We start from the raw sequence: 18,512 nt of genomic DNA, 5'->3' as shown, positions 1-18,512 counted from the left end.
AGGCATGAAATCAGGGGAGGTCATTGATGAACCAGTGTGGAGAAAAGGTAGAGGATAAATAATGAGAGAAGGTGTAGAAGTCTGAGGTTGACAGGTATACAGAGAGACTACAAACATACTTCAAAGATGTAAGAAGCTACCCTTTGTCAGAGGCAGAACAGTGAGAGGGGTGGAAACAAGCGTATGGAATGAGGATAGGTAGAGGTAGCTGGAGCCCAGAAACTATGAAAAATAGAGGCTGGAAGGGTAGTTAGACTAAAGGATGTATTGAAAAGACTATTCTAGCTTGCATAATTCAGAGAAGCTGGTGTTGAATGATGAACAGAGCATTCGGACCTTGAGGGGGAAGCTTGATAAACTCAGTTGCAAAACACTAGTAGAGCTGGCCTCATAATTCTGAGTTGTGGGTTTTGTAAGTTGGTGGTGGCTCTTGGCCATGATGTGCCCACTTTTGTAAAAGATGATCTACACACACAACCATCAGAGGCTGACCCATTTTATTCACACCAAAAGATAGATTCAGGATGCTGCTTGGAAGCAATGCAAGCTGTCTTACATCTGAATCCCAAAGCAAAGTCCAGTCCATGCTGTAACAAGGTACTTGCTGTGAAAGTAGTCCACAATACAAACACCCTAGAAAAACCCATAATATAATAACATAATAATATAATAAAGGGAACAGCCATGGGTACCAGGATGGCCCCCTCGTACGTCAACCTATTCATGGGTCGTTTAGAGGAAGCCTTCTTGGTTACCCAGGCCTGCCAACCCAAAGTTTGGTACAGATTTATTGATGACATTTTCATGATCTGGACTCACAGTGAAGAAGAACTCCAGAATTTCCTCTCCAACCTCAACTCCTTTGGTTCCATCAGATTCACCTGGTCCTACTCTAAATCCCATGCCACTTTCCTTGACGTTGACCTCCACCTGTCCAATGGCCAGCTTCACATGTCCGTCCACATCAAACCCACCAACAAGCAACAGTACCTCCATTATGACAGCTGCCACCCATTCCACATCAAACGGTCCCTTCCCTACAGCCTAGGTCTTTGTGGCAAACGAATCTGCTCCAGTCCGGAATCCTTGAACCATTACACCAACAACCTGAAAACAGCTTTCTCATCCCGCAACTACCCTCCCGACCTGGTAAAGAAGCAAATAACCAGTGCCACTTCCTCATCTCCTCAAACCCGGAACCTCCCACAGAAGAACCCCAAAAGTGCCCCACTTGTAACAGGATCCTTTCCGGGACTGGATCAGACTCTGAATATGGCTCTCCAGCAGGGATACGACTTCCTCAAATCCTGCCCTGAAATGAGATCCATCCTTCATGAAATCCTTCCCACTCCACCAAGAGTGTCTTTCCGCCGTCCACCTAACCTTCGTAACCTCTTAGTTCATCCCTATGAAATCCCTAAACCACCTTCCCTACCCTCTGGCTCCTACCCTTGTAACCGCCCCCGGTGTAAAACCTGTCCCATGCACCCTCCCACCACCACCTACTCCAGTCCTGTAACCCGGAAGGCGTACACGATCAAAGGCAGAGCCACGTGTGAAAGCACCCACGTGATTTACCAACTGACCTGCCTACACTGTGAAGCCTTCTATGTGGGAATGACCAGCAGCAAACTGGCCATTCGCATGAATGGACACAGGCAGACAGTGTTTGTTGGTAATGAGGATCACCCTGTGGCTAACATGCCTTGGTGCACGGCCAGCACATCTTGGCACAGTGTTACACCGTCCGGGTTATCTGGATACTTCCCACTAACACCAACCTGTCAGAACTCCGGAGATGGGAACTTGCCCTTCAGCATATCCTCTCTTCTCGCTATCTGCCAGGCCTCAATCTCCGCTAATTTCTAATTTCAATTTGCCGCCGCTCATACCTCACCTGTCTTTCAACAACATCTTTGCCTCTGTACTGACATCTCTGCCCAAACTCTTTGCCTTTACAAATGTCTGCTTGTGTCTGTGTATGTGCGGATGGATATGTGTGTGTGTGCGAGTGTATACCTGTCCTTTTTTCCCCCTAAGGTAAGTCTTTCCGCTCCCGGGATTGGAATGACTCCTTACCCTCTCCCTTAAAACCCACATCCTTTCGTCTTTCCCTCTCCTTCCCTCTTTCCTGACGAAGCAACCGTTTGTTGCGAAAGCTTGAATTTTGTGTGTGTGTTTGTGTTTGTTTGTGTGTCTATCGACCTGCCAGCCCTTTTGTTTGGTAAGTCTTATCATCTTTGTTTTTAGATATATTTTTCCCACGTGGAATGTTTCCCTCTATTATATTCATATCATTAATTTGAACCCAACAATTACGTTTGTTATTAAAAAATAAATAAATAAAAAATAAATAAATAAATAAATAAATAAATAAATTTTTTGCCCTTTCAACACTACCGCTGCTATAAAATCCACCGTTTCTAGTTCACAAACAGTTCCTTTCACCTATTAAACAACCTTTTCGGCTAGTTCTAATAACTTTTGCTTTATTTCCATTTCCATTTTTCTCACATTACCGATCATTTTTAGCCACTTCCCACAGGTTATAACGTCATTATTTCTTCATCAGACAATTGTTAGCCTCGTTTCCATAATCTGCCACCACCAAACCACTCCTTTTAATACATCTACACGTAGTTTTTTCGAAATTTTCCCGAATTTCTCCACCCTTTAACGTGTTTTGGCGGCAACACAACCACCTAACCTTTATGCACATCGTTGTCTACCTACACAATTTCACCACAGGATCAACATAGCCCAGCTCTAACCAACACTTTTTCGCCTTTTTTCACACCAGATCTCCATTTGCTTTCTAGTTCACCTTTATCTCTCCCCATATATTTTTATATTTATTTTCATTTTCATTTCAGCCTCATGTTACACTTTCCACCTTCTAATACCATGTCACCCTCACAACACCTCCACAACGACCCCATTAAATTTTATTTACATTCCCTCCGCAAACATGCCTTCGCCCTAGCCAGATTACACTCCCATATTTTATTTTCTCAGGCTTGTCTGACATTTGGCATTACCCCCAAAGGCCTCACACTTAAAGTTCCCATCTCTGGCTGCAACCCTTCTTTCCATCAGTCCCTATACCAGTTCCAAACTGAACAATCCATTGCCCTCACCCACCTAATCCTTCACCTACACATCAACTCAGCCAATCAACACACCCGTCAACTCCTATCCTTAATAAAAGTCCTCAATCTTTCCTCTCCCACATCCACACCGGCTGTTCAGAGCATCCTCCTACAGGCCAACCGCAAATTAGAACAGCATGCCACCCTCCACCTTAAAAAACTATCCAATCTCCTGGTTTCCCACCTCCAGAAAGGCAACTCACTCACCCTTCACAACCTTTCCAGCAAACCTCAACCTCCTCTCATTGCACACAAACCCAGTCTCTCCCATCTACTCAATCTCCCACTTCCAGCTCCACTCCCTCCAAAACCTCAAAATTCCAATCAACACAATCTGGAACCACAACACCCTAATTCAGGAGTTAACCTTTCCTCCAAACCTCTCTCCCAATTCGAAACCTCTGTCCTATCCAAAGGCCTCACCTTCAGCGCCATTCCCAGATTCAACCAAACAGCCCTCATCAAAGATTTACTGTCCTACACCCATACTCTCTGCTGGAAATATCACTTTGCCACAAAGAAAAATGATCCTAATCCTACTCCTAATGATCCAACTCCCCAAGACACTATCCAAATTGAACCCTTCCTGGAACAGTTCCGTCCTCCGTCACAGCGGGACCCACCTCCTCTTCCTCAAAATCACCCTCTCCAAACCTTCCAGGAATTTCTGACTTCCAGCCTTGCCTCTCAATCCTTCTTAAAAAACATTAATCCTACTCCCATCATCACCACTGCTGAAGCCCACGCTATCCGTGATCTGAAGGCTGACCGATCCATCGTCATTCTTCCGGCGGACAAGGGTTCCACGACCGTGGTACTTGATCGTCGGGAGTATGTGGCTGAGGGACTGCGTCAGCTTTCAGACAACACTACTTACAAAGTTTGCCAAGGTAATCCCATTCCTGATGTCCAGGCGGAGCTTCAAGGAATCCTCAGAACCTTAGGCCCCCTACAAAACCTTTCACCTGACTCCATCAACCTCCTGACCCCACCAACATCCCGCACCCCTACCTTCTACCTTCTTCCTAAAATTCACAAACCCAATCATCCCTGCCGTCCCATTGCAGCTGGTTACCAAGTCCCCACAGAACGTATCTCTGCCTACATAGATCAACACCTTCAACCCATTACATGCAGTCTCCCATCCTTCATCAAAGACACCAACCACTTTCTCGAACGCCTGGAATCCCTACCCAGTCTGTTACCTCCGGAAACCATCCTTGTAACCATTGATGCCACTTCCTTATACACAAATATTCCGCATGTCTTGGGCCTCGCTGCGATGGAGCACTTCCTTTCACGCCGATCACCTGCCACCCTACCTAAAACCTCTTTCCTCATTACCTTAGCCAGCTTCATCCTGACCCACAACTTCTTCACTTTCGAAGGCCAGACATACCAACAATTAAAGGGAACAGCCATGGATACCAGGATGGCCCCCTCGTACGCCAACCTATTCATGGGTCACTTAGGGGAAGCCTTCTTGGTTACCCAGGCCTGCCAACCCAAAGTTTGGTACAGATTTATTGATGACATTTTCATGATCTGGACTCACAGTGAAGAAGAACTCCAGAATTTCCTCTCCAACCTCAACTCCTTTGGTTCCATCAGATTCACCTGGTCCTACTCTAAATCCCATGCCACTTTCCTTGACGTTGACCTCCACCTGTCCAATGGCCAGCTTCACACGTCCGTCCACATCAAACCTACCAACAAGCAACAGTACCTCCATTATGACAGCTGCCACCCATTCCACATCAAACGGTCCCTTCCCTACAGCCTAGGTCTTCGTGGCAAACAAATCTGCTCCAGTCCGGAATCCTTGAACCATTACACCAACAACCTGAAAACAGCTTTCGCATCCCGCAACTACCCTCCCGACCTGGTACAGAAGCAAATAACCAGAGCCACTTCCTCATCTCCTCAAACCCGGAACCTCCCACAGAAGAACCCCAAAAGTGCCCCACTTGTAACAGGATCCTTTCCGGGACTGGATCAGACTCTGAATGTGGCTCTCCAGCAGGGATACGACTTCCTCAAATCCTGCCCTGAAATGAGATCCATCCTTCATGAAATCCTTCCCACTCCACCAAGAGTGTCTTTCCGCCGTCCACCTACCCTTCGTAACCTCTTAGTTCATCCCTATGAAATCCCCAAACCACCTTCCCTACCCTCTGGCCCCTACCCTTGTAACTGCCCCCGGTGTAAAACCTGTCCCATGCACCCTCCCACCACCACCTACTCCAGTCCTGTAACCCGGAAGGCGTACACGATCAAAGGCAGAGCCACGTGTGAAAGCACCCACGTGATTTACCAACTGACCTGCCTACACTGTGAAGCCTTCTATGTGGGAATGACCAGCAACAAACTGTCCATTCGCATGAATGGACACAGGCAGACAGTGTTTGTTGGTAATGAGGATCACCCTGTGGCTTAACATGCCTTGGTGCACGGCCAGCACATCTTGGCACAGTGTTACGCCGTCCGGGTTATCTGGATACTTCCCACTAACACCAACCTGTCAGAACTCCGGAGATGGGAACTTGCCCTTCAGCATATCCTCTCTTCCAGTTATCCGCCAGGCCTCAATCTCCGCTAATTTCTAATTTCAATTTGCCGCCGCTCATACCTCACCTGTCTTTCAACAACATCTTTGCCTCTGTACTTCCGCCTCGACTGACATCTCTGCCCAAACTCTTTGCCTTTACAAATGTCTGCTTGTGTCTGTGTATGTGCGGATGGATATGTGTGTGTGTGTCGAGTGTATACATGTCCTTTTTTCCCCCTAAGGTAAGTCTTTCCGCTCCCGGGATTGAAATGACTCCTTACCCTCTCCCTTAAAACCCACATCCTTTCGTCTTTCCCTCTCATTCCCTCTTTCCTGACGAAGCAACCGTTTGTTGTGAAAGCTTGAATTTTGTGTGTCTGTTTGTGTTTGTTTGTGTGTCTATCAACCTGCCAGCCCTTTTGTTTGGTAAGTCTCATCATCTTTGTTTTTAGATATATTTTTCCCACGTGGAATGTTTCCCTCTATTATATCCATAATATAATCATCATGCTCTCCACAGATTGCATTAGAAATGACTCAGACTGGTCTTGGGCGAGCTTATATGTCAGATTCTGGAGTCTTGTCATCAGAGGGAAACCCTGATGATAAGCATCCTGTGGATAGTGTGCCACAGTTGTCAACAGTTTGGTTATGCTAGCTGTTTGAGTTCCATAGTGATGTTGAATGGCTCCACTACAATCACCAGGCAGTGACTGCCTGTGGAGAAGAGGATGTCACTGTGGAAGATCAAGGCAGGTCAGTGGAAGATACATGAGTCACCACATGACCGGGAGGGTCTGCCAGAAGCAGAGAAGCAGGATGTCAGAACAAATTTGATTTTGATGGTTCTGCACAAGCTCATTGGTGGAGGCAACAGTATATTTCATGGACCTGTGGTGTAGAGAGATTGTCCCATGGAACCAGGTTAGGTGGTTCTTGAACTGAAGAGCACACACCAGGGGATGGCCTCAGCAGGAGAGATTGTCCCTTGGAACAAGGTAGGGTAGTGCCTGAACTGAAGAGCTCACATCAGGTAATGGCCTCAGCAGTGATGTGTGTTGGTGGTGGGTACAGCATATCTGAGAGGGTGTGATGTGGACAGCCATTCAGGGGTTCCACCAGACTGCAGCCCTCGTTCATGGTGGCCCTGTAAGCTCCTATAAAATTGCAGAGGGCATTAAATGCAGTGTTAGGCGTCATTTGCGTGTAGAGCTGGGTTTTGAAGGTGCAGTTAAAACATTCTGTGTAACTGTTTGAGACTGAGAGAAAAGTTGTGGTATGAAGGTGTTGAATTCCATTATGGGCACAAAACCATTTGAAGTCATAAGAGATAAAAACTGCCCCATTATCAGAAATCAGTGTGTGTGGGGTGCCTTTGAGGTCAAAGATATTTCCCAAGGCCACAATAGTAGTGGCAGCAGTGACTTGACACTTACAAAACACAAAAGGGAAGTGAGAAAATGAATTAGTCATGACCAACCACATGAAGCCCAAAAATCAGCAAGCAGAATCTAAGTGGATATGCTCCAACAGCTCCACAGCATCAAGCCAGGGAGAAGACCACTGTGCAGGTGCAGTTTGATGGGGCTCGTGGGTGGAACATTGGTGAAACAGGTCCGCAATGTTAAAATCAATATTTAGACGGAATTCATGTTACCATGCCAAACTTTTTATCCAAGATATGCCCCAATAGGCATTGTGCAAGAGGCACAGAACTTGTGGTCAAAGACAGAGGAATCAGCATGTTGCTGTGATCTTTATCTGAGACTCACAACAGAACCCCTTGGTATAGTTGTAGTCCCACCATCATAGCCAGTATGGATGAAATTTCGGCCAGGAGGCTTGTCTGGTCACCAGTGTTAGTACAAAGTCAGTGACACTGCACATTGTTAAGGAAAAGGTTGAAATGGCTGAATTCATAGTTGAAACAAGCTGGAAACACACTAGTTAATGTTGGTTGAAGACTGGGTCAGGTCCTGTGAAGAATCAGGACTGCCTCTGTTCATAAAGGAATAATTTAAATTTCTGAACTGCATAAATGGTAGCAACACCCTCCTGCTCTGTTTGAGAATAGCTTTCATGAGAAGCAGATAAGGTCTTAGAAGCATATGCAATAGGATGCTCACTACAATCACAGTACAAGGATGGTTTGAAAATTTCTCAGAATGGAACAGAAAAAAAGTACTTACATCATTGAATTATTTTTATTTTTCAATGTGGTCTCCTTGTAGATTAATGCACTTGGTCCAACAACTACCAGAGACAGAATGGTAATGCATTTGTCAAACAAGGCAACTGCTTAGGTAAACTTTTAAGCCCTGCAAAGTTTGTTGACAGGAAGATGACTATTTGAAATGTGTGCTGATTCAATGGGTAAGAACTGTTCTAGGTTTGCAAAGAACTGGCCACAATAGTTGATAGTGTGGCATTTCTTCTGGAAGACCCAGAATTCTCAGAGAATTACATTTTACTTGTAAAAATCTGAGGAATCTCAGGGAATTTCAAGGATTTCATAAAATCTCAGGGAATTTTGTGTCATTAACCTAGCATTGGAATTTAATTTTATTGAGTTTTATAAATCACAAATTTTAAAGTACTTAATACTTCAGAGTGCATTAATTATATCAATGTTATTCCATATAAATTATTGATGTTTAAAAACTGTGATTTTTTCAGCCAAGAGAAAAGAAAAAAGTTGTTTTTGTGAGGTGCTTCAATCCCCCACTCATTGTTAATTATCAGAAACTTCTTGCTCCCTGTACCTGACATTCTCAGGGATTTTCTTTTTCTTTTTTTCTTCTCAAGTTTGAATAGCCACCCTCATTGATCTTATCCTGAAATGTTGGTAAGTCTTTTATATTCCTGTTGCATTTAAATTCTTTTGGCTTCTGGAACAAAAGCTTGGGTTCATGCAGATGATCCTCCAGAGCTGCACTTCTGACCAAAATATCGATAAGTTATATGGCATAGTTAGCCATACCTTCTAATAACTCATCCATAAAATGCTGAAGAGATTCCAAAAGGTAACTAATTACAAGAGCAAAGGCTGCTGATGGATTTAGCTCTAGATAAACTAGTGATGCTGCATCCAAGAGCATTTGAAAGTATGCATCTGCAAGATCAATTTTACTGAATAAAGTGCCAGGGCCTAATTTTGCAAAGAGTTCATCCGTGGTTGAAAGATTGATATCAATTACATCTTGTGCATTTAGCGTTCTTTAAAATCAACAGAAAGTCTGAAGGTGCAGTTGACTTTGTGTATTGTTATCAGGTGTGTGACCCTTTGAGTATGGGAAATAGGCATTAACATCTGTGAGTGAACCTATCACCTCAGTTTTGAGGGCTTCCTTTAGAGCAGTGGTTCGCAACTTTTCTTGGATCATTAGCCCTGAGTACAATCAGACATTAGCTAGGACCCTCACCCCAACATGCTGTCTATCCCCCCCCCTACATTATCACCAACTTAAGCAACTAACTAAGCTGTAGAATGAGTTTTTCTTGGAACACTTTTATTTTGAAAATGATGAAAGATGAATGATATTTAGTTTGTGTGTGTGTGTGTGTGTGTGTGTGTGTGTGTGTGTGTTAGAATGAATTATGAAGAAATTCATGGTGCATTCTATGTGCTACCCACAATTCCCTCTCAGTTAAGAACACTAACTATCCACACTGAGGGTAGACACTAGTTACAAAACATACTTCCCCTGGATTACTTTTCTCCATTGTGGCACTTGCTTTACCTGCACAGCGCAATCCCACTTAAAATCAACCTAGGTAAACATGTGCACTATACCTAATGTTTGGGTTGCTTACTTCTGAACTAGCAGAAATTGGAAGACTTCCAGCTTCTAATGCTTTTTATCTTAACACAGCCAGTAATAGAAATGATAATAATAATAATAATAGTAATATTGTTACAGCACTATACTAGCCCTTATGAAGTTAATACTGTGTCCTTCTGTCAGTTGATTCATTTATTTGTTTTAAAGTTAGTAATGAAGAAATTTCTGGATTACTGCAGGTACTATCTACAACTTGGAGAAGACTTTTTCTTGAGATATTTAGCATTTGTTATGTATAGGTCTCACTTTTATCATCAGCAATGTACAGGTCAAAGCACAATATATGTGTGTAGAGGGTGGATGATGTGAGAAACCTGTAACCTCCAGCATATTAATGCTGATAATTGAGAAAATGTAATTATTGGTAACTTATATAATCAATATTAGAGTCTACATCTACATCTACATCTACATGGTTACTGTGCAATTCACACTTAAGTGCCTGGCAGAGGGTTCATCAAACCATTTTCATACTACTTCTCTACCATTCCACTCTCGAAGGGTTCGTGGGAAAAAGGAACACCTAAATCTTTCTGTCCGAGTTCTGATTTCTCTAATTTTATTATAATGATCATTTCTCCCTACATAGGTGGGTTTCAAAAATTGTTTCAGTGACTGCCACCCCAACTCACATATCATATCAGTGACATTCTCACCCCTATTGTGCAATAACATGAAACGAGCTGCTCTTCTTTGCACTTTTTCGATATCCTCTGTCAATCCAATCTGGTAAGTGTCTCATACTGCACAACAATATTCCAGCAGAGGACGGACAAAATTTTGATAGTAGTAATGATCTTTTGAAAATAATTTAGTTTCATGATTGAAACAGAATTGGATGATTTAGTTTTTACCCCTTAGAAAATTTCAGGTGGTAATTACCTCTCAGGGGGTAATTACTCCCAGGTTGGGAACGACTGCTTTGGAGACAAGGGCACTGGAAAAGCTTAAAAAAAAATGTGGGGCTGCCATTGTTCTAAGAGAGGTGTGTGCTTTTATATCAGTTCTTTTCTCTAATTCAGTTAAGAAATTTTTAGTACATCTATCACAGAGAGTCTTTAGGATAGTGTTAGGCCTTTTGGATTGCATGGCATGCACTGTTTCATGAACCATAAATCCAGAAGTGTAGAAAGAGGCTATGCCAAAAACATTGCCCATTTTGGGTTCAACTGCCATCACAAAATTTACTCGATGAGTGAGCTGATTATAAGTAAATAAAATTGGAAACTCTCCTAACAAGAGCTAACGATGATATTCATAAGTGAAATGATTTGTCTTGGCTGGCTGCAAATAAGTCAACCCTAAACTTAACTAAGTAGATGGATTCAGCAATTACACAGAAGCACCAGAGTGTAAGAGTAACCTTACAGAATGTTTACCAATGAACGCATCTAATTACTTTTTCTGTGCTGCATGCTGAGAATTCTACACTTACGGTAGATTGCTTTTATCACTTGATCCATTTTTGCATGTTAGGGTGTATTTGCAGCAGTACTACTAAAACGTAGCTCTCACAATTGTCCCTTTTTTAAGCCATTTTGGCATGTTGTGCAGAAATTTGACAAGCTGACAAATATAACTGTAGTCAGTGGTGATAACCATCTCATTCTTCACATTGTTCGTTAAAAGGAAAACCCAGAACCAGTTTTGGCATGGGTGACATTCCTACTAGAATCACCAACATTTGTACTGCCTATAATATAGCTATTGTTAGCTTCTGATAATCATGCATGGTCTGCATTAGTAGTTGTTGCAAGTGTTCAGTCAGTGAAAACTTGCACTTTCATCTAATTACAAAAATGTTCAAGATACAGTTTGCATATGTCATATGTCTTGAATAATCTCCACTGTGTGATATGCACACATAACCACTTTATTCACAACAAAACATAGATACATAATAATGAAAACAATCACTTTTTGACAAAATAAAAAAAGACAGAGAAAGAATCTACTCATGAAGCGGCAGCAGGACAGACATATAAAAGAAGATTATAATTAGGCAAGCTTTTGGAGTCAGTGGCTTCTTCTTCTAGCAGAGTAGATCAGCCTCACCATGAGTCCATTTGCTAAAGATGTCATCAAGGTATCTAAACATATCCAGACATACAAAGAAATCAGGGGTACATCTATAGGAACCAGGATGGCTCCTTCCTACACCAACCTTTCCATGTATTGCTCAGAGAGGGCTTTTCTGAGATCCACAAGTGTTCTTCCTCTGGTTTGTTTTAGATACATTGATGATATCTTTACCATATAGGTTCATGGTGAGGCTGCCCTATTAAAATTCATGGAATCTCTGGACACCTTCTCCCAATTAAATCCCACATGGTCCTATTCTGAATCCTGTCCCACTTTCCTCAATGTTGATCTCGTCCTCACCAAAGGCCAGCTACATACTTCTGTCCACATTAAACCTACTAACAAACAACAGTACTTACATTTCGTCAGTTGCCATCCTTTGCAAGTCAAACATTCCCTCTCGTACAGCCTTGGCATTCAAGGCAAACATATTTGTTTGGATTCAGATTCTTCACAGCAGCACACTACCATTTTCACTTCAGCCTTCACTTGACGTAATTACTCAACCAGCCTAGTTCAAAAGTAGATTTCCCAGGCCATCACGTCCAATCCTGGTACTGCTGATCCCTCCAAAAAAACAACTTTGGAGCACACCACTGGTCACTCAGTATTATCCTGGTCTGGAATGTATTAAACAGCTACTTCGACAAGGTCATGACTTCCAAAAATCATGCCCTGAAATGAGATCCATTCTGTTTCAGATTTTGCCCACCACACCTAGAATAGCTTTTTGTTGCCCATCCAATCTCCGCAACATTCTTGTCAGACCCTATGCTCCTTCTGAACTCATCTCCCTATCTTATGGCCCCCACCCCTGTGCCCGTCCTTGCTGTAAGACCTGCCCTATGCACCCTACTACCACAATCTATAGCAGCCATGTAGCTGGCATGTACTGTCAAAGGGAGAGCCATATGTGAAACAACGTGTTGTATACCAACTGTTATGTAAACACTATTCAGCCTTTTACGTCGGTATGAGTACCACCAAATTATCAAATAGGATGAATGGGCCTAGACAGAGGGTGTATACTGGAAACGCAATATTCTGTTGCAGAGCATGCTCTACAACATGACAATCATGACCTCAGTGCTTGTTTTGCCAGATGTGCCATCTGGATTCTGCCCCTGGACACCAGTTTCTCAGAATTCCGCAGGTGGGAACTAGCACTACAAAATATCCTTTGTTCTTGCCATGCATCTGGCCTTAATTTACGTTAATTTCTTCTGTCAGAGCATTTCTTCACAGTAACTACTCTTTTCTTCACTCAATTTTAGTTTTCTACATCTTTCATTGTGTTACCCGTCTAATTTTTTGCCACCCCCTTCCCATCTCTGTTACATACAATGCACTTAGCTTTTCACTCTTATTAACTCATGCACAATGTTTAAGCGGTAATCTCTGTCTTGCATATTACTGTGACTTTGACCTTTAAGCTCTCAGGTTTCCAAATTTCATCCTAGGCAGTCCCCAATAACCAGTCTTTCCTTCTCATCCAATTCAATAAGTCTCCCATGACCCATAGTTCTGGGTGACCTTCCCAAAATCTACCCCTTTCTGTATATGTCTCTAGTCCTTTTCCTTCATCCTTCTTACTTCCCCATGAACACTACTGCCTGAAGAAGGAGCCACTGGCCCCAAAAACTTGCCTAATATAACTTTCTTTTATGTGTGTGCTCTACTGATGAGTAATTTTTTATCTGTCCAATTAAAAGATGCACATAGGATGCTCCTTGGGAACAGTACAGGATATCTTAACTCCATATTCCAAAGCAAGTCCCAGTCCATGCCATATGAGAGTTATGCCTCCAAAAAATAGTCCACAGTATAAACACCTTTGTAAGCTAATAGCACACTTGCTGCACACTCCATAGACCACATCACAACTCACACAGATGAGTCTTATGCCAGCCTGTATGCTGGATTCTGATGTAATATCATCAGAGGGCACTCTGATGACAAGCAAATCTCTTGGTAGTGGCACCGCAACTGCTGGCAGTTATGTTTTGCAGACATTCAGTTTCTGTAGAAACGTTGGGTAGTGCCACTACACTCATATTAACTTAAACTACTATGCAGTGATTTCCGCAAAGTTGGAATACTTGCTTCAGACGTAACAAAGTATGACTGTATCAGTTCTGAAACATGATGATGTGCATGCAGATTATATTAGATATACAGGATTTTTATAAATTTGTTATACAAAAGTAATCTTTAATTGTGAAAAGGGTAAATAACTTTTGTTACAGCACTGAATGCAGTATATCTTAAAGTTTTATTCCTGGCTAACACTGTTAGCTGGCGTGCGTGAATGAGTTATTCCAACAGTCATCATTGAGTTGTATAATGGTGCGGAGCATGTGCAATGTTGTTTATGATTTCATGAATCCAAATCTGCTACTACAGTTTAGAGATAGTTTAGGACTAAATATCAAAAGCCATCACCTCAAAGACGAACTGTTATTAATTGATACAGTTGTGGCTGTGTATGACATAGGACGCTGACACAGCAATTGAACAAGTTCAGCAGTCTTACATTCAAAGTCTCAGTAAATCAATGAGATGTGTCAACTTAGACATATAGTGTATATAGTATTACAGAAATGCCTATCACAGAAATTACTGGCATTCAAACACTACAAATTGGAGCTGTTACAGGCATTCAGATGAAGTGACTGTTGTGACTCGCCGATCATTCAAAGTGCCGCTGCGCAATTACGCGTGTCCTCTACATGTGGTGCTGTCTGCCAGCCATGCAGCAGCCGTGCCACCTAAGTGACCAGCCAGCCAGCCAGCGGCTGCTAGACTTGGACTCAGTGCTGATTTGAATGTCACTGTGTTCACATGTCTTGCTTTGTCAACTTGCTCTGTGACTTACATGTGTTGTGTCGTTATTGAAATACAAGTGTTCAACTTGACGTTAGAACAATTGGCGACGAGGTAGTGGATTTTTCCTTTTCATCAATGACCCACAGGTTTCCATAGCTACTTTAGAGCAACTATTGCAAGGTCTCATTGAACAGCAAACGCTTCTCACATCGGCGATTCGTGATTTCGTCATGGAATCCAATGCGAGCCGTTTCTCGTCATTGTCTATACCTACTTTTCCTCCTTACGACGAGACGGCGGAAGACTGGTCTGATTATGAAAAACGTCTTCGACAGCACTTCTTGGCATTTCATGTCACGGATGAACAAACATGTAAGTCTCTGTTCCTTTCTTGGATTTCACCTCAAATGTATCGCTTGTTGTAGCAATTGGCTCCTTTGAAAGACCCTGCATCTTTGTCCTTTGCTGACATGTGCTCACTTCTGTCCGTATATTTTCAAAAGCATATGCATGTGGTAGCCTCTCGTGTTGCCTTTTATCGCTGTCAAAAACAACCAAGTCAATCTTATCGCACTTGGGCTGCTGAACTTCACAGCCTCAGTAGAAAGTGTCAATTTGTTACTGAAGTTCGCAAAGAATCCTATGCCGATTCCATGGTATGGGATGCTATTATCCGTTCGGCGCGCGACAAAGAAGTTAGGCAACATGCCCTTCAGTTGGCAAATCCAACTCTAGATGAAGTCCTATCCATCGCGCAGTCGATCGAAATTTCTCAAGCCTCTGGAGCGCAAATAGAGGCGTGGGGTGACGTCAGGGAAATACAACCTCTGTGGCTGTTGACGACGCGTGCGGCATGTCCGCGACAGCCGACGTGACCACAGTACACTCCCAAGTGCAGCCTTGGCCTAACCGTAAACAAACCTCTAAGAAGCTGCAGAAAAATATCCGGCAACTTCCTTCATGTCCACGGGAGAATTGTCCCCAACATTGGGCCGTGTGTCACAATTGCAAAAAGAAGGGTCATGTGTCATCCGTTTGCAAATCCGACCGCATACCTGATGTTCATGACCATGACGCTGATTCTGATTCTGTGTTGTCTGTCAATTGTACTTCTTCCCTTTCAGAGAAGTTATCCCTCACTGTCCAAATACTTGGTTGAGATGTTCGCATGCAGGTGGATACTGGTTCTGCTGCCACTATCATCAATTCTCAGATGTATCTTCAGTTGGGTTCTCCAATCCTATCACCTGTCACTCGGCAATTACGGACGTACAATAAACAGGAGATTTCTCTCTTGGGACAATTTAATGCTGAGGTCTCTTACAAATCCGTCATTCACACTGTTACCATATTTGTGGTTGACCATAGTAATGCGGAAAAGCTTTTTGATTTCGATGCCTTTCGCTTTTTTGGGTTCTCCATAGGTGCCTCTGTCAATATCGTCTCTCATGCCATTCCTTATGCTCAATTGGATTCCTTGTTGACAACATTTTTGTCCCTTTTTTCTCCTGGGTTAGGCCGTGCAAATGATTTTGAAGCTCATATCACGCTCAAACCCACTGCTTGGCCTAAGTTTTTTCGGGCTTGGCCCATTCCTGTGGCCCTTCGTGATCGGGTAAAACAGGAGCTGGATCGTCTCACTGCTTCAGGGGTCTTGCTTCCTGTCACTTCAAGTGAGTGGTCCTCTCCTGTCGTCATCGTTGCTAAGCCAAATGGTGATATTCGTCTATGTGGCAATTTCAAAGCCTCTGTAAATGCTCAATGCCTCATCGACACTTACCCTAAGCCCCAACCTGAAGAACTGTTCACTAAACTTGTTAGAGGCCAGTATTTTTCTAAAATTGACCTGTCGGAAGCTTATCATCAACTTCCTCTCGACGCTGCTTCTTCCCGGCAGTTTCTCGTCCTTAACATGCCTTTCGGCCTCTATCAATACCAACGCTTGCCTTTCGGGGTTGCTAGCGCCCCTGCTCTCTTTCAGCGATTCTTGGAACAATTATTGCTCCCTGTCCCTGGGTGTATCAGTTACATGGATGACATTGTTGTCACTGGCTCCACCACTGAAGAACATCTTCAAAATCTCCGCACACTTTTTCATGTCTTACAGACTGCCGGTCTTAAGTGTAATCTTCAGAAATCACAATTTTTTCAGGCATCTATCATGTACTTGGGGTTTCAACTCTCTCGGAAGGGTATTCGTCTGCTTCAGCAAACTGTCGCTGCGATCGATGCCCTTCCTCGCCCTACATCTGTTAAGGAACTGCAGGCCTTCTTGGGGAAAATAGCATACTATCACAAGTTTTTACCGTCTGCGGCTTTGGTGGCTCAGCCGTTGCATCACCTGTTGCATAAAAACATACCCTTTCACTGGTCCGTGTCATACGATGCGGCTTCCCAGAAATTGAAGACTATGCTGAAACAGGCCCCATGGCTGGCTACTTATCGACCTGGCCAACATCTCTTTCTTGCGATGGACGCCTCTCAATACGGGGTTGGCGCAGTCCTTCCGCACCATTTTTCTGACGGTTCTGAACAACCCATTGCTTCTGCCTCCAAAACACTTACCGATGCCCAACAAAAATATTCTCAAATTGAAAAAGAAGCTTTGGCCATTATTTATGTTCTTCATAAGTTTGGTGTGTTTCTTTATGGATCCAAATTTCATCTTGTTACGTATCACAAACCACTTGTTTCCTTGTTTCATCCATCAACGTCACTTCCCGAAAAGGCTGCACACTGCCTCCTGCGTTGGGCTCTTTACTTGTCTCATTTCTATTATGAGATTCACTTCTGGCTGACGGCTCAACATGCTAATGCTGATGCACTGTCTCACATTCCCATGGGTCCTGATCTGGCATTCAATAGGGACGAACTTTTGTTTTTCCACCTGAATGTTGCCGAGCAGCAGGTTGTGTACGGGTTCCCCATCACCGGGGACCAGCTGGTGGCTGCTACGGGTTCTGATCCTACCCTCTCCTGGGTTTTACTCTGTATTCAGAAGGGTTGGCCAGATCGTCCATCCGCTAAGACTTCTGATCCGTTGCAAAACTACTAAGCTTCGCGCTACCGCCTCACAGCTAGGGATGGTGTTATCCTCCTTTCTGCCGACAATGCTTCGCCGCATGTTGTGGTACCTGCGTCTTTGCGTGTGTCGGTCTTGCACCTCCTTCACCAAGGGCACTGGGGTGTCTCTTGCACAAAATCTCTGGTGCACTGTCATGTGTACTGGCCCGGCATAGACTCTGAAATCACACACATGGTCGCTGCCTGCGGCCCTTGTGTGTCACAGGCCGCCGCCCTGAAGTCATCTTTGTCACTGTGGCCTTCGCCTGAGAAGCCCTGGGAGTGTATTCATGCTGACTTTGCGGGACCATTTTTAGGTACTTATTGGCTACTCGTAATTGACGTCTACTCTAACTTTCCTTTCATTGTCCGTTGCACGTCACCTACCACCGCGGCAACCACAAATGCTCTAGCTCGCATTTTCTCTTTGGGTGGCCTTCCCTCTACTCTTGTCACAGATAATGGTCTGCAATTTGCCTCTTCCGATTTTACGGATTTTTGCGCCTGTCACGGCGTCACGCATGTCACGGCCCCTCCTTTCCATCCCAGTCAAACGGTGAGGCTGAATGACTGGTCCGCACATTTAAGGCTCAGATGAGGAAACTCCTGACTTCTTCTGCTGCTGATGATGCACTTCTCCAATTGCTGGCTTCTTATCATTTCACCCCCATGGGCGACCACAGCCCGGCTGAGCTCTTACATGGCCAACAGCCCCGCACGCTACTTCATCTTCTGCGTCCTTCCACCTCACGGCCGCGGGTGCCTTCACTTGGCCGGTTCACCGCCGGCGACCTTGTATGGGTACGGGGATATGGCAGGTGGCCAAAATGGAGTCCTGGCTGCATCTTACGACACCGTGGTCGACGCCTGTATGAAATCCAGACGGACATGGGTGTTGCAGTGCGTCATTCAGACCAGCTTCGGCCTCGTGTGCCGGCAACACCTGTTCCGAATGCTGCTACATCACCTTCGACTCTATTTGATGCTCGGGATACTGGAATC

The 18,512-nt window shown here is 43.9% G+C and overlaps 1 protein-coding gene across 1 annotated transcript in view; it reads left to right on the top strand.

Annotated features, from left to right (window-relative positions):
- The window catches only part of LOC124805373 (protein transport protein Sec16A-like), a 169,337-nt gene that overhangs the window by 136,340 nt on the left and 14,485 nt on the right, over positions 1-18,512 (top strand). The window lies entirely within an intron of this gene.

Source organism: Schistocerca piceifrons, chromosome 7 (assembly GCF_021461385.2).
Source record: "Schistocerca piceifrons isolate TAMUIC-IGC-003096 chromosome 7, iqSchPice1.1, whole genome shotgun sequence".
Classification (NCBI taxonomy): Eukaryota; Metazoa; Arthropoda; class Insecta; order Orthoptera; family Acrididae; genus Schistocerca; species Schistocerca piceifrons.
Note: the sequence above shows the minus strand (reverse complement) of the source record. Positions and strands in the feature narration are given on the sequence as shown.